This window comes from Chiroxiphia lanceolata, chromosome 2 (genome assembly GCF_009829145.1).
Source record: "Chiroxiphia lanceolata isolate bChiLan1 chromosome 2, bChiLan1.pri, whole genome shotgun sequence".
In the NCBI taxonomy this organism is placed as follows: Eukaryota; Metazoa; Chordata; class Aves; order Passeriformes; family Pipridae; genus Chiroxiphia; species Chiroxiphia lanceolata.
The window spans coordinates 1,601,312-1,617,504 of record NC_045638.1 but is presented as its reverse complement, the minus strand read 5'-3'; the positions used below and the strand labels follow the sequence as shown (position 1 = coordinate 1,617,504).

At 50.1% G+C, this 16,193-nt stretch overlaps 1 protein-coding gene and 1 long non-coding RNA gene across 2 annotated transcripts in view; both read left to right on the top strand.

Moving 5' to 3' along the window:
* The window catches only part of RUNX1 (RUNX family transcription factor 1), a 188,583-nt gene that overhangs the window by 9,408 nt on the left and 162,982 nt on the right, over window positions 1-16,193 (top strand). The gene's annotated exons all lie outside the window — the stretch shown is intronic.
* LOC116783000 lies at window positions 1,826-13,066 on the top strand. Its single transcript, XR_004355426.1, has 3 exons — window positions 1,826-1,975; window positions 8,345-8,349; window positions 13,043-13,066. It is a non-coding gene; the product is annotated as an uncharacterized LOC116783000 (long non-coding RNA).

Genomic DNA, 16,193 nt, shown 5'->3' with positions numbered 1-16,193 from the left:
ATTAGAGATTCCCAGTGGAAGACATTTCCAAAACAAACTCCTTTTCTCTCACTGAGGTCTCAGCCAGAGCAGGGGTTCACAACCAAGACAAATTTTAATCCAAATTCTTTCTAAGGACACATTCAGGTGATTGAAACAGGAGAAAGAAAAGGATGGAGGAGAGCTGGGTGGGTAGAGTTTCCAATCCATCCCCAATAATGGCACTTCTGCCTACCAGTGAAACTCTTGTCAAACTGAATTTTAACTTCACCAAGATCTGCGAGAAAAAATTTCTCTGCCTTTGATCTGTCTGGGCAGGTTTTTTTTTGTTCCAACCTGTGCTTTTTTTTTTTTATATTGAGTTTCTGATTCCAGAGAACCCAAAATTAATCCGGGACGGGGGTTTGGGGCTTTTCTTTTTGCCTCATGAATATTTTCTCTTGCAGGGTGTTTTCTGCCCTCTGGTTTCACACTGAAGCTGTGATTTTGAGCAGCTCAGGAGCTGCCCTCAGGTGGGGTTTTGTCTGTGAGTTGAAAGGTTTATCTCCCTTACAAATCTTTCCGTGAATTCAGTGGAAGGGAACTCAAAACCTGTCGAGTTTGATGTGATTTGCTACAAACATTTCATGCTGCTGCACTGAGGGCAAGCCCTGCCATCCTCCTCAAATCAGCAACCTCAGGAGGCAGCGACCCAGCTCTCCAAGTGCCTTTTTGTGGATTTTGGAAGAGAAAGAGGAGTGGTTTGAGGTACCCCGTGTGTTCAGGGGGAAGCAGCAGCACAGTGTGGAGCTGAGCATGTGCTTCCCTTGGGATCAATGTCTTGCACCTTCTCAGCCACCTGCATCTCACATAAATCCCATTTTTTTGCATGGTTTTATGGCTGCTGAGACAGCCAGACCTGTGTCTTTGGGAATCGTGGAATCACAGAATCACCAAGGCTGGCAGAGCCCTTCAGGATCATCCAGTGCCACCCTCACCCAGCACCACCAGGATCACCCCCAATCCATATTCCCAAGGGCCACATCCAGACACCTCTGGGACACTCCCAGACACAGGGACTCCACCACTTCCCTGGGACACTTATTCCAAGGTCTGACCACTCCTGCAGGGAAAAATTGTTTCTAATCTCTCATCTGAACCTGCCCTGGTGCAGTTTGAGGCCATTTCCTCTCCTCCTTTCCCTCGGGACAGCAGAGCCCGACCCCCCCTCCCTGCCCCCTCCTGTCAGGGAGTTGGGGAGAGCAATGAGGTCCCCCCTGAGCCTCCTCTTCTCCAGATAACCCCCCCCCAGCTCAGCTGCTTTTCCTAAAACATGTTCTCCAGTCCCTTCCTCAGCTCTGTTCCCTTCCCTGGACACATTCCAGCCCCTCCATGTCCTTTTTGGAGTGTGGGAGTCCCCCCCAGCCCAGCCCTGCAGACGTCAGTGCTCTCTGTGGTGCTCTGTGGCGTGGGCAGCAGATGAACCTCTGGGGTTTCACTCCTGAGATGAAACGAGTTGGGGAGATTTCAGCCAGTGCTGCTTCACACCCCCAGGCCTCCAGCCAGGCTTCTCCTTTTCTCTGCTGGCAGGATCAGGGGCAGGAAACGTGTTCCAGGGCTAATTCCTAGGATTACATCCCAGTCCATGCAGACAGGCACAAAGTGGTCATGAAGAAGAGGAGGCTCGGGGGGACCTCATTGCTCTCCCCAGCTCCCTGACAGGAGGGGGCAGGAAGGGGGGTTGGACTCTGTTGCCATGTCCCGAGGGAAAGGAGGAGAGGAAATGACCTCAAACTGCACCAGGGCAGGTTCAGATCAGAGATTAGAAACAATTTTTGCCTACAGGGGTGGTCAGGCCTTGGAATAAGTGTCCCAGGGAGGTGGTGGAGTCCCTGTGTCTGGGAGTGTCCCAGAGGTGTCTGGATGTGTCCCTTGGGGCCATGGATTAGGGGTGATCCTGGTGGTGCTGGGTGAGGGTGGCACTGGATGATCCTGAAGTTCTCTCCCAGCCTTGATGGTTGTGTGATCCTGGGAAAAGCTCTTCCTGCTCCAAAGCACTTCCCTCCCCGGGCTCATGGACACCTCAACCTGCTGCTCCTCCTGGAATGTCTGTGCCTCTGACTGGCCTTGAGGTGGGATTTACCTTGGTGGAGCCCTGAATTCCCTGTGCTGTGTGTGAGGGAAGGGCTGAAGTGTCCAGAAGCTCCATCCCATGGATTAGGGGTGATTGTGGTGGTGCTGGGTGAGGGTGGCACTGGATGATCCTGGAGGGCTCTCCCAACCTTGGTGATTCTGGGATTCTAAAGCAGACACAGGAGCTGTTTGCACATCCCTGGTGATCCTTCCCACCCTCCTGTGTGTCCTTTCTGCTCCCAGGATGGCCTTTTTTTCTTTGGGAGAGGCAGCAGGGCCTCACCCAGTGTTCAAGACAAGGACACCCCAGGGTTCTACACCAGCAGCAGTGGTTGCTGAAGTAGTTCCAAATCATAACATGGAAAGAAAGAAAAGAACAAAAAGGAGGGAAAAGTAAGAAAAGAGAGAGAGAAAGAAAAGAAAAAGAGAGAGAAAGAAAAGAGAAAGAAAGAGAAAAAGAGAGAGGGTGGCACTGGATGATCCTAGAGGTCTGTCCCAACCCCAGTGTCTCCATGATTCCACTACACAGGGGCTGAAAGAAATGTGGCATTAAGACCCCAGTGCCATTCCTGTGATGCCAAGCAGCAGAACTGTGGCTGGAGAATTCAATTTTTTTCAGTCTTTTACGTAGGAAATGTTGATGTGGAACAATTCTTTTTGGCAGGAGCGTTGGGCTGGCTGGGATTTTGGGTCTGGTTGGCAGTTGCTGATTTATCTTTAGCTCCTTCATCGGGGGTCTGACCCTCCCCTGGGGGACAGGGGAGGTGAGGAGACACTCTGGGCCTGCCCAGAGGGACAGAGAGGGGCAGGACTTCCACGAGTGCAACCACACCCTTGGAAAACAACACCAACAACCCTTTCCAAGGAAGAGGCAACGAGGTGGGGGCCTCACCACTGCAGTCTCCACATGCCAAGGCCACTGCCCACCTTTCCATGGTGCCCACCATCCAGAGAGGGCACTGGTGTGAGACTCCCTGCCACACCCAGTTCCTAGGAAGTGCCTGATATTTTAAAATAACAGTTACTAGATAATATCAGACTTCTGTAAAACTGCTTCTGGTTTTTTTCAGGACCGAAATGTAAATGAGCTTTGGGGTTTGCACTTTGGGGTTTCGTGTCTGGAAGATGCACTCGAGTTAAGACTTTGTGAACAAAGGGGGAAAGGTTTTAAAGTAAAAGAGGGGAGGGTTAGATGGGATATTAGGAAAAAATTCCTGGCTGTGAGGGTGGGGAGGGGCTGGGATAGAATTCCCAGAGGAGCTGTGGCTGCCCCTGGATCCCTGGAAGTGTCCAAGGCCAGGCTGGATAAACTTGGAGCAACCTGGTCTAGAGGAAGTTGTCCCTGCCCATGGAACAAAATTATCTTTATTATCCCTTCCAACCCAACCCATTCTGTGAGTCCGTAATTTGCAGAGCTGTTGGCAAATCAGTAACTGCAATATAAGGTGATTTAACTGTTCCAGACACTGCAAACAAATCCACTTATGACTTTGTCCATCCTTTTGGCCGCCTCTGAAAGGAAAAAAGGCACTTTGGTCTCTGCTCCAGTTCTCTCCTGAGCTTCTGCACCCAGTCTGCAGAATTGATAAGGTGCAGAGCTAAAACACCCACACAGTTTTCACACTGAGCATAAAATAACTCGAGCATTGAAACCAAGACTCGGGTCTGATATAGGAAAATGAGCCTGTTCTGGCTGTCCCTCGTTACACTGGAGAAAATGATTTACTTTTCTAAATGAAACAGAGGGTGTTGGGCTGTTGTGGAAAATAAACAATGTGAATGGTTTACCTAGATAAAAAAAAACCCAACAGGATCAACTTCTTGGGTTCAAAAGTCATGGAGCATTTGAATTTTAGAATAAGAGAACTGTTGTTGCTGTGGTGGTTTTCTTTTCTCCTAAGGGGGATTGCAATGCAAAGAGCAGTTTTTGTTACACAATGTGGGGGTTTGACCCCCCAAAAATCCAATATCCAAGTTTCTCCCCCCACAATTTACCTCAACACCAAAGAGAAATTTTCAGACAGACACAACTCAGTATGGGAGAAGGGAATATATACACAATTTATTACTATACACAAATAAATACTATAGGAACCAAAAAGCAATTATATACACAATATTAACACAATCCTACCACCCCTTAGTCCAGAGAACTTTGAGTGTTACTTTTGAGGAGTGATATTATATTGTGTTGGTATTTTTAGGTGCATGTAGCAGAAAATCAATCCAATTTGGGACAGTGCTCAGCTCTAACTAGATATGACCAACATGAAGAAGGATTTATGGTTCCCTTGTGGGGTGAATTTATGCCATTAAACAGATTTCTGCATGAGGAAAGAGGATTTAGGTTCATATTTTCCTGTGGCATTTAAAGAAATCTGGTATTTTGTGTACCCAGTATCTGATCAAAGAGCCAACAAAGCCACTGCGAAGACCTGGGTGATGTTTTTGGGCACTGGAAGAGGCCTGTGATGGTTGTTCTCCTGCAGACAAAGGTTTGAAGGACCTGGAGCTGTGTCGTTGCTGACCCAGGTCTGTGGGGCCGTCTCACATCAATGCTTTTGGCTTTGGAGCTGCATCACAGAATCATGGAATGGTTGGGATTGGATGGGACGTTAAAGATCATCCAGTGCCATCTCCTGCCATGGGCAGGGACACCTTCCATTATCCCAGGTTGCTCCAAGCCCCATCCAACCTGGCCTTGGACACTTCCAGGGATCCAGGGGCAGCCACAGTTTCTCTGGAAATTCTATCCCAGCCCCTCACCACCCTCACAGCCAGGAATTCCTTCCCAATATCCCATCTAACCCTGCCCTCTGCCAGTTTGAAGCCATCCCCCCTTGTCCTGTCCCTCCAGCCCTTGGAAATAGTCTCTCTCCATCTTCCCTGGAGCCCCTTCAGGCCCTGCAAGGCCACAATCAGTTTCCCCCAAAGCTTCCCTTCTCCAGGCTGAACAATCCCAGCTCTCCCAGCCTTTCCTCCCAGCAGAGCTGCTCCAGCCCTGGGATCCTCTTGGTTCCTGCTCTGGACTCTCTCCAGCAGCTCCATGTCCTTGCTGTGCTGTTCCCCAGGGCTGGAGCAGCTCTGCAGGGGGGTCTCACCCGAGGGGGCAGAGGGGCACAATCCCCCCCTGCCCTGCTGAAGGTTCAGCTTTAATACACCTTCCAGAGCTTCTGGTTCAAACCAAATCCAAAAAGATGATTTCACAGAATTCGTTGACAGATTTCAACTTGTTTTCGTGGAAAATCTTTTCCCTGCTCCTTAATTTGCTTCCTGGCAGAAAGTCCCTCACTTGTCAAGTCTCAACCTCTTTTCTTTCACAGCACTGCTGGATCTTTAAATTATTTATTTCTCTGCCCAAAAACGCAGGAGACACGAAGACAGCTCCTGTTTCAAACTGCAGTTCAAAGAAGGAACGAAGCGAGAAATTAGAAAAATAACCTATATAAAAACATCAGCTGTCCTATTTCGGGACATAATTGGCTGCAGCAAAGTTTTCCCTGGCTTATTTTTTCCCTTGGTGAGAAAACAAACTACCTTGTCATTGAGGTTTCGGTGAAATGCTGCTGTTTGCAACATTTTGCCCCCGACAAATGAACCCCAAACATTTCTAGTGCGAGACTTTTGCGTTGCTCATTTCGCTGCTGGTTTTCGTTTCTGCGTCTGGAGCCCGATGTGCTTCCAGTTATCCTATAAAAAAGGAAGGAAAAAAAAAAGAATCCAAGTTTGGATAATATGTTTGAGTGCCAAGGAGTGTGCATGAAAGGAAGAAAAAAAAAAAAATCCATAGTGAATATTTTGGACACGGGAGAGGGACAGAAAGTCAGGAAGGGAGCAGGAAGGGGAGGAAGGATTTCACTACCTGACTGATTTAGCCCTTGAATTAAGCAAAGCATCTTTTCCTCTGCAATAATTCCACCTGGGGCTGTATTTTCCAGCTTGGATAGGGCACATTCCTGACCAGCTGGAGATCCCAGGATGGCTGGGTGAGGGAAACACGAGGCCCAACCTCTGCCCTTTGAGACAAAGGTGTTTGGAGCTGCTTTTGCCCACAAGCCAGAAAAATGCAATATAAGCAACTCCCACACTTGTGTTCTGAGGATAATCCACTGGTATTTGTCCAGCATTTTTTTGGAATTTCAGTGTTTGGATTAAGTCCCCCCTTGTCCTCCTGCCACCTCAGTAAATTATGGACCTTTCCTTCACCGGTATCTTCCTGTTTCGGTTGGAATTAGATGGATAGAGGTGCCAAAAGAAACCAGAGTTCTGTGCTGAGCACTTGGACCTCCTCCCTTTGATCCTGATGCCTGGAACCCCATCCCTGTCCAGGTGATGCAGAAAGCCAGAAGGGGATCATGGATTCATGGAATCACAGATTGGGTTGGGTTGGAAGGGACCTGAAAGGTCGTCTTGTGCCACCCCAGGGACATCTTCCACCAGCCCAGGTTGTTCCAAGCCCCACCCAACCTGGCCTTGGACACTTCCAGGGATGGAGAAATCCACAACTTCCATGGCATGGAAGGCCTGGCTTCTCCTGGTGCTGTTCCACAGCCCTACCCCTTAATTTCTAACCCTACCCAGAGTCCTGGGACAACACATTTCACTCCTTTCCATGCGAGCGCTGAATACACCCACGAGGTTTCTGATTTTTTTCCCCAAAATCCCAAGTTTAATCCACTCTGCCACCGGATCACCAGGCCCGTGCTTCTGTGGGTTCTTGCTTTCCCTTTTCCAGGCTGTCCTAGAAGGTTCCTGCACGAGACTTGGCCCCGTGGGTTTCCTTTTGGGGCCGCGATGACATCAGGGCAGAGCTCGAGAAGTGGCGTGTGCTGGGTGGGGGAGGGAGGGGCAGGGCCAGGAAAAAGAGAAGTATTTCTAGAACCAGTTTCTTAGCTTTTCCCTCTGACAGATGTGAAACTTGTGTCAGCAGCTTGTGTCACACTCCTGATGCAAGTTATGATGTGGTAGATAAAAAAAATGAGGAGGATTTAAGGGTTGATTCAAGTGCTAAAGATTATAACTGCAAGACTTTTTTTTTTTTTTTAACCCTAATCCTACTTTAGCATTACCTTTAAATGGGCCTTGCAATAAATAAAACTAAGCATGCTGGCTTGTGTCCTCCTGGGAATATCATCCCAATCCCTCCATCAAACCAGACCCCTTTTGGAGCATTAATTGTGTGAGATTTAATGTTGGACTTTCTGAGTTTCTTTACCTGAGCCCCAGAAAACTTTGGGATGTTTCTGTTTGTAAGAGAATCAGGACTGGAGGATCTCAAGACCTGCCTGAAAATCATCCCAGTGCATTCTAATGATGTGACCAGTGGCATCAGAAATGTTCTTCACAGAATCCCAGGATGGGTGAGGTTGGAAGGGCCCACACTGGGTCACCTGGTTCCTGGGTCTGGAATATCTCCAATGAGGAGATAAAACAATAATGTTTTTGATATTAACAATAAATCTAAATGCTCTCATCATGTTAATGTGGACTTTCCCCCCAACAAGTGTAAGATGGTGAAAGCCTCTCTTGTTGCTGAGGGGTTGTGGAAAATTCCTGAGAATTTGCCATTCTTTCCTTAGTGGGAAATTTCAAAGAGCTTGGCTTGAAAGCTTGTCAAGCCACTCAAGATCTTCCCTGTGGAAGTGTTGGTCTTCTGGTAAAATTCCAGAGGGATGGAGCCACCTGAACTCAAGGCAAGGGTGGTTTGATGCATTTAAAAAGCCAGGAGATGCTGTCCTACGGAGAGCCAGGGAGGGCTGGTTTCCTCCAGACCTGGATGTGTTTTCTGATAACACCTGATAAGGCTTTAATCTGATTAAAGGTTTTTCCCTTCCTGAGGAGCCTCTGAAATCTCTCACAGTGCCCCTTCTCTGGGAGCACTGACAGAGCCTCTCTGCTCCCACCGTGTTCTGGGAGAGCTGGAGGAACTTGAGGCCACTTCTGCTCCATCCAATTTAGTTAAAGTTGGCCCACAAACCACCAGGGCTGGGGGAGGGACAGAGGGAACCATCACACAAGCACTGATCTCCCAGGAAAGCAGGCTGATAAAGCACTTTGCAGATCAGCTTGGCCAAAGTGGCACCCAAAAGATAGTCAAATACACCCAGGAACTGGTTAAACTACTCAGGGAAGGGCATCTTCCTCCTCTTCATGGAGGAAGAATCAGGGAAGAATCATCAAAGTCTGGCAGTTCTGGAAACAGAATCTTGAATTTTCTTGATCCTTTCTTGACTTGAGTTCTGAGCTCAAAAAGATCCTGTGTTTACTTTGAAACTCAAATCTAATCAAATCAATGTTTGAACCAGAAGTTTTCCCTCACACAAAATGTTTCCCTCCAAATGTTTCGTTTCCCTCCAAAACAAAATGTTGTTTTGGAGCCCCAAAACTGCATTTCTGAGTTGCAACCGAGCAGTCCAGTTCAAATCCAGCGAACCATGCAGAAAATCCAGGGGGAAAACGTTTTCCGATGACTTTTGAGCAAGGGGAGAACTTGAAAATACAAAGAGCTGTCTGTGGACATCGAGTGGGATTCAATGATCCTTGTGGGTCCCTTCCAGCTCAGGATATTCCAGGATTCTAACATGGGAACAGGAAAAGGACTGGCAAACAATTTGTGATCCAGGAGTCGTTCAGCTTGTTGGAATTTCAGATCCAGGGGGAGCAGAGCATTAAGGATTATTAACCCAAACCCAGCCTGGCTTAGCTGGATCATGGAATCATGGAGTGGATCTTCAGAGGATCATGGAATCATGGAGTGGTTTGGGTTGGAATTGACCTTAAAGATCATCTTGTTCCAACCTCCTGCCATGGACAGGGACACCTTCCACTGGACCATCACCACCTCCCTGTCCCAGCACAGCCTGGGGATGGCCACGGGCAAGGAGAGCAGGATCAGGGCACACTTCAGTCCCACTCACTGCTCACACACTCCCTAAAATCATCCCAGGACCCAGCAAAGCTGGAGGTTGCTGTTGTGGGACAGGGAGACGTGAGGAGACACTTTGCATCCATTTAAACTGTTTCTGCTTTTGTTTTTTTGGTTTGTTTTTTTCAGAAAACGTTTGAAAAATAAGGTTTCATTTTTCTGAAAATCCCATTCTGGAAGTATTTTTTTTCCCCTGCTCTGGGACAGAGACTAAACTTTGCCCAGACAATTATCAAAGCAGGGGCAGAGTTTGTTTTGCTTTTCCCATATCTGACTTCGGGGTGGAATTCCAGGCTGGTCCCAGGCTTGTTTGGAAACAGAGCAGGGTTTTCTCTAGGATAGCCCAAGTGACCTTGGAAAACAGAATGTGCTTCCTGAGGAGCCTGAGCAGCAAAGTTTGGTGCAGGGAGAGGTGAAAATGGGCAGTAGGAGCTGCCCAGAAATGGTGTCAGGAGTCCTGGCTCTGGTGCTGCTGGCTGTGAGGACAGGCACAGAATCCCAGAATCCCAGAATCTCTGAGGCTGGAAAAGCCCTCCAAGGTCATCCAGTCCCCCCTGTGCCCCATCCCCACCTTGTCCCCCAGCCCAGAGCACTGAGTGCCACATCCAGGCCTTCCTGGGACACCTCCAGGGCTGGGCACTCCAAACCTCCCTGGGCAGCCCCTGCCAAGGCCTCACCACCCTTTCCAGCAGGAAATTCCTCCTGAATGGGAAGCAGCAAAAGCTACTGAACGCCTTTGACTGGGAGTGTTTTTTTACAGGTGCTCTCCTTTCATCCACACCTTTGCTCCATCCAGCCTGTGCAGAGATTCTGCACAGTAAAGAAACAGTGATATCCATATTCCTGTGGCCATCATGCTGTGGGACACAGGATCATAGAATCATGGAATCATAGAATCAGCTGGGTTGGAAGGGACCTCAGAGATCATCAAGTCCAACCTTTGATCCAACCCCGCCGTGGTTCCCAGCCCATGGCACTGATGCCACATCCAGTCTGTCCTTAAACACCTCCAGGAATGGAGAATCCACCACTTCCCTGGGCAGCCCATTCCAATGGCTGAGCACCCTCTCTGCAAAGAAATTCTTTCTAATCTCCAACCTAAACCTCCCCTGGCACAGATGAAGACTGAGACCTCTTGTCTTGCTGGTGGTTGGGTGGGAAAAGAGACCAACCCCCCCCCGGCTCCCCCCTCCTGTCAGGGAGTTGTAGAGAGTGAGGAGGTCTCCCCTGAGCCTCCTCTTCTCCAGGCTGAGCCCCACCAGCTCCCTCAGCCTCTCCTCACAGCACTTGTGCTCCAGTCCCTTCCCCAGCCTCGTTGCTCTCCTCTGGACCTGCTCCAGCCCCTCCATGTCCTTCCTGAGCTGAGGGCCCAGAACTGGACACAGCACTCCAGGGGTGGCCTCACCAGAGCTGAGTCCAGGGGAAGAATCATGGAATGGTTTGGGTTGGAAGGGACTTTAAAGCCCACCTAGATCCAAGCCCCTGCCATGGGCAGGGATGCCACTCCCTGGACCAAGTTTCTCAGGGTCCATCCTGGCCTTAAACACTTCCCAGGGATGGAGCAGCCACAGCTCCTCTGGCCAAAACCAGCTGCTGCACGGCGTGTGGGGAGGGGGGAGCTGAGCAGCGGGGCACAACCACTTCCTAAATAACCGCTTTTAGGTGGATTAGTAGAAAGAGAGCGAGGTGGGAGCCCAGCCTTCCCCGCAGCCCACGCCTCTCCCTCCGCTCCCCAGCTCCTGGGCTGCAGGGAGGGGGACACTGGGACCCACCCGAACCCCCCTTCTTTGGGGACACAGAGCCCGGTGACCCCGTGCCGAGCGGCGGGACCCTCGCCCTGCAGCCGGGGCGAAGTTTTTGGGGCTCGGGCAGGGGCATCCTGTTTGTCGAAAAACAAGCGGCGGTTGGAGGAGGGTTGCGAGAGCGAGCAAACCGCAGCTCCTGCGTGGGGCCGATAAGAGCCCAGGGCTGCTCTTGCAGCAGTTCCGTCCCCGTCGAGCTCAGAGGGGGGGAGGCTTTGCTTTGCTAAGCCCGACCTGGGGCTTTCCTGTGCCGCCTCTTTCCAGCTCGACCGCCTTTTTTTTCGGTTACTCGCCGGTTTTTCTCCCCTCCCCACAAGGGACCTCTCCTGCTCCAAACGCACCAGAGGCTGAGCCAGCCCAGGGCTGGTGGAAAGTCACGCTCTTAAAAGTGTGGATCTCTCAACCAGAGGCTGAGCCAGCCCAGGGCTGGTGGAAAGTCACGCTCTTAAAAGTGTGGATCTCTCAACCAGAGGCTGAGCCAGCCCAGGGCTGGTGGAAAGTTGCGCTCTTAAAAGTGTGGACCCGTCACAGTTTGGGGTTTCATGTTTGCACCCACGCCTGTCACCTCAGCCCGAGGGCTCCCGGGGCGCTTTATGAGGTTTGGTTTAACCCCAGTTTGGTTTTAACCCCTTTGTGGGGGAGATTAGAGCCGGGAGCACAAAGTGAAAGGCCTTTTTAGGCTCAGAGTTAGGCCGAGATCTGCGTTTCGGTCTCGGTGTGACGCAGGCTCGGAGCTGGTTGTGCAGCTGTGCAGAGGTGAGATGTCATGACTCGGGTCAAAGGACTTAAAATTCGCCAGGGGAGGTTCTGAGAAGATATTAGAATTTTTTTTTAACCTGCAGGAGTGGTCAGGCCTTGGAATAAGCACCCCAGGGAGGTGGCGGAGTCACTGTCTCTGGAATTCTCTGGATGTGACACCCAAGGACATGATTTAGGGGTGGTTCTGGTGGTGGGACTGGATGATCCTGGAGGTCTCTCCCAACCCTGGTGATTCCATGAGCCTGTGAAAATGCCTCAGTGAGGAAGATGCTGGTGGCTTCTCCCTCTGTCCAGCTGGGAGCAGGGCCATGGGTGAAGTTCAGACCAAACATATTCCCAGGCTGTGCCCTGCCCCTTGCTCGGGCAGGGTTTGGGGGATCCTGGCTGGGGCCTTGGGCAATGTTTTGGTGCTGGGTTGAAGGGTGAGTTAATGCTGGCCTTGTGTCCCCGCCCTGGGCTGGAAATGCCAGGGCAGTGCCAGCTTTCACCCCCAGAATCCCAGAATCATCAAGGCTGGCAGAGACCTTCAGGATCACCCAGTGCCACCCTCACCCAGCACCACCAGGATCACCCCTAATCCCTGTCCCCAAGGGCCACATCCGGACACCTCTGGGACACTCCCAGACCCAGGGACTCCACCACCTCCCTGGGACACTTATTCCAAGGCCTGATCACTCCTGCAGGGAAAAATTGCTTCTGATCTCTGGTCTGAACCTGCCCCGGTGCAGTTTGAGGTCTTGCTGTGGCTTTATCACTGTGACCATCCCCTGGGTGTGATGGGAGCCCCTCTGTGGTGGTGAAGGTCATGGTTCCTCTTTGCAGCCTTGTACTTTGTGTACAACCCCATCAGAGAAGGTTCCTCACCCCTTCAGAGCCAAGCACACCTTGGAGGCTCAGCAGGAAAGCTCAGTCTCACCCATGCAGGAGCTACAAGAGCTTGACCACGTTGGACACGTGGATCTCACCCCTCCCAGGGTGTTCTCTGAGCTTCCCATGGCAGCTTTACTCGGTTTTGAACCCCTTACCTCAAAGCTCAGCCACGGGTTGACATAAAAACCTTTCCATTCTTTCCCTCTGAGCAGAATTCTGGGCCTGGCAGAAAAGAGCTTTTCTTTCCTCAGCCCAAAATGCCACTTTTCTTGAGCCTGGAATAAAATCCATCAATATTATGTCAACAATCAATATTATATCCAACAATATTCCTTGTCCAGAATGATATATCAGGACATGCTTGTTTAGAGAAGCTGGATCCTTGTTCTTATCAGCAGCAGTTACAGAATACTGATAATTACTTTTTACTTTTTCATTTGCTAAAAGATGGGCTGCTAGTAAGGAATTCAATTTTCAGGAAAAAAATAGGTTGGAAATCTCAGGCTGGAGAAGAGAAGGGTTTGGGGTGACCTAATTGTGGCTTTCTAGGACCCGAAGGAGCTGAAAAGAAAGATGGGGAGAGAATTTTCACAAGGGCCTGGAGTGACAGGACAAGGGGAATAGATTCAAACTGACAGAGAGCAGGGTTAGATGGGATATTGGGAAGGAATTCCTGGCTGGGAGGATGGAGAGGGGCTGGGATGGAATTCCCAGAGAAGCTGTGGCTGTCCCTGAATCCATGGAAGTGTCCAAGGCCAGGTTGGACAAACTTGGAGCAACCTGGGCTGGTGGAAGGTGTCCCTGCCCATGGCAGGGGGTGGCACTGGCTGGGCTTTAAGATCTTTCCCAACCCAAACCATCCTGGGATTCTGGGATTCGATTCTGCTCTCCTGTGTAATTTATTGGTAAGTAAGGGAATAACAGTGTGGATTTAGTAACCCACCTGCATTGATTTATCTTTTAAAAAGGTGGGTTTAGGGTATGAAATCTTTCCTTTTTCTGGCTTTCCTTTCCATGCCCCAGAGCATGGAATTACAGACTCACAGAATGTCCTGGGTTGGAAAGGACATCAAAGATCATCCAATTCTACCCCCTGCCATGGGCAGGGACACCTTCCACCAGCCCAGGTTGCTCCAATCCCTGTCCAACCTGGCCTTGGACACTTGAATGGAGACCTTATAGCCCCTCACAAGGGGCAGAGGAGGGTCAGACACTGATCCTTTCTCTGTGGTGACCAGGGACAGGACCCAGGGAAGGGTTGGAGCTGGGACAGGGCAGGCTCAGGGTGGATCTCAGTACAAGGTTCTTCCCCCAGAGGGTGGTGGGCACTGCCCAGGCTCCCCAGGGCAGTGGGCACAGCCCCAAGGCTGCCAGAGCTCCAGGAGGGTTTGGACAACGCTCTGAGGGTCAGGGGGGAGTGTTGGGGTGTCCTGGGCAGGGCCAGGGCTTGGACTGGATGATCCTTGGGGGTCCCTCCCACTCAGAGTATTCCATGACTCTCTATCTGTTGCAAACATCACTTTGCTCCAATTCACCCTTTCCCTTCTGTCCAGGCTGCTCCTGAGAAACCCCCCCCAGGCAGCAGCTCTGCCTTCCTGGGGCCCTGATTTTCTCTGATTTCATCCCTCTGGTTTCATCCTTCCCACAGGGGTGAACGTGGTGCCTTTGCCCCGAAGCTGAAGAAGCCCCAGGTTTTCTCTTGTGGGAAGGACAAAGCCACGTTCACCACTGATTCCACCACAACCATCCCTTGGCTGGGGGTGATAGGAAGGCTGGAGGGAAAGGGGGGCCACAGACAGGCCCAGCTGACCTGTTTTTTTCAATTCCCATTTATTTTATCGCTTTTATATTTGGCAGAAGAGTTGAGAAGTGCAGTTGTGCCACCTCTCCCCTCCCAAAATCAGCAGCAGTGCCAGGGCAGGAGCCTGGATTAGAAAACTGATTCTGTGGGGGAAAATGTTGGATCTGCACCTGTGGATGGGCCTTTCCTGGATGGAGTGTTTGGGGGGGGGGTTATTTAATTTTTTTTTTAGTCTTCTTCAATTCCCATTTATTTTATCATTTTTATGTTTGTCAGAAGAGCCAAGAAGTGCAGTTGTGGCACCTCTCCCCTCCCAAAATCAGCAGCTATGCCAGGGCAGGAGCCTGGATTAGAAAACTGATTCTGTGGGGGAAAATGTTGGATCTACACCTGTGGATGGGCCTTCCCTGGATGGAGCATTTTGGGGGGGGTTATTTAATTTTTTTTAGCCTTTTCCCTAAAAATTATGTCTTTACTTTTCTTCTTGAAGTGTTCAAGGCCAGGTTGGACAGGGCTTGGAGGACGTGGTGCAGTGGAAGGTTCTCTGTCCGTGGCAGAGGGGTTGGAATGAGAAGATCTCTGAGGTCCCTCCCAGCCTAAATCATTCCATGATTTCCTGATCCCCAGTTTCCTGAGGAGGCTTTTCACCACCCTCTGCCTCTGCTGCTTCAGCACAAACTCTCACACTCCAAGGGCAGGGTCCAGCTGCAGGATTTCAGCTCAGAGCTCCCACCTTAAACTGGGGGGAAAAACTTGCAGCTCATGTTCCCCATTTCTGACTCTCATCAGAGGAGCTGCTCAGTGTGAACCTCGACCTTCTATCAGGTGATAAAACAGCCTTTGTGGTGGTTCACTGTCTATTCTCCACCCTCTAATTTGCAACACAAACGGCTCTCCCCAGATAAGGGTTTTTCCACTCAGAGAATCACAAAAGCCTTTATTTCTTAGCAGTCAAAAATGGGCCCGTTTCCTTTCCGGGACTGGCTGAAGGATAAATGTCACTATTAAACCGTGGTGGTGCCCCAGAATATTTTGTTTTCTCCACAGAAATCCATGGAGAAGACGGTTTGTGTTAATGATCAACCTGACAGAGCCAATCCAGAGGGAAGTGTCCAGCTTGGACAGGGCTTGGAGCAACCTGGATTAGTGGAAGGTGTCCCTGCCCATGGCAGGGGTGGAATGAGATGATTTTTAAGGTCCCTTCCAGCCCAAACTATTCTGGGATTCTCTGGGTATTCCAGAGCTTTTTTAGTAGAGGATGGGTTTTAAAAAGATCCTGAAATGGAAGTGCCTGAATTTGTAGAATTACCAGGAATCAGCCTCTGGTAAAGCTGCTACTGAGTCCATTAGGAAACGGCTTCAAATTGCACCAGGGCAGGTTCAGATTAATTATTAGAAAAAATAAAATTCCCTGCAGGAGTGGTCAGGCCTTGGAATAAGTGTCCCAGGGAGGCGGTGGAGCGCCTGTGTCTGGGAGTGTCCCAGAGGTGTCTGGATGTGGCCCCTGGGGACATGGATTGGGGGTGATCCTGGTGGTGCTGTGGTGGCACTGGATGATCCTGGAGGTCTCTCCCAACCCTGATGAACCCGTGATTCTGTGACACAGAGGAGAGTCAAGTGTTTGCAGACAGAAAAAAGGCATAAATATGTGAAGACAGGCAGTAAAACTAAATATTTTTGCTCCCAGTTAAAAAGCAAACAAATAAAAAATATCTCTGAGCTCTGTGAAGAGTTTTCCCCCTCTGCTGAATTATCCATCTTTTCTCATCTGGATGAAATAATTTCTTCCCTGGTGCAAACAGTAAGTTTGCCATAAGAACAACAAATAGCTCTGAGGATCCTAGTGTAGGAATATCTGACAGGACTCTTCTCCTCAGGAACTGCTCCTGCCTCCCCAGCTCTTCAGATTCTGAATTTGGAGCAGAGAAAGGAAAAGGGTCTCCCC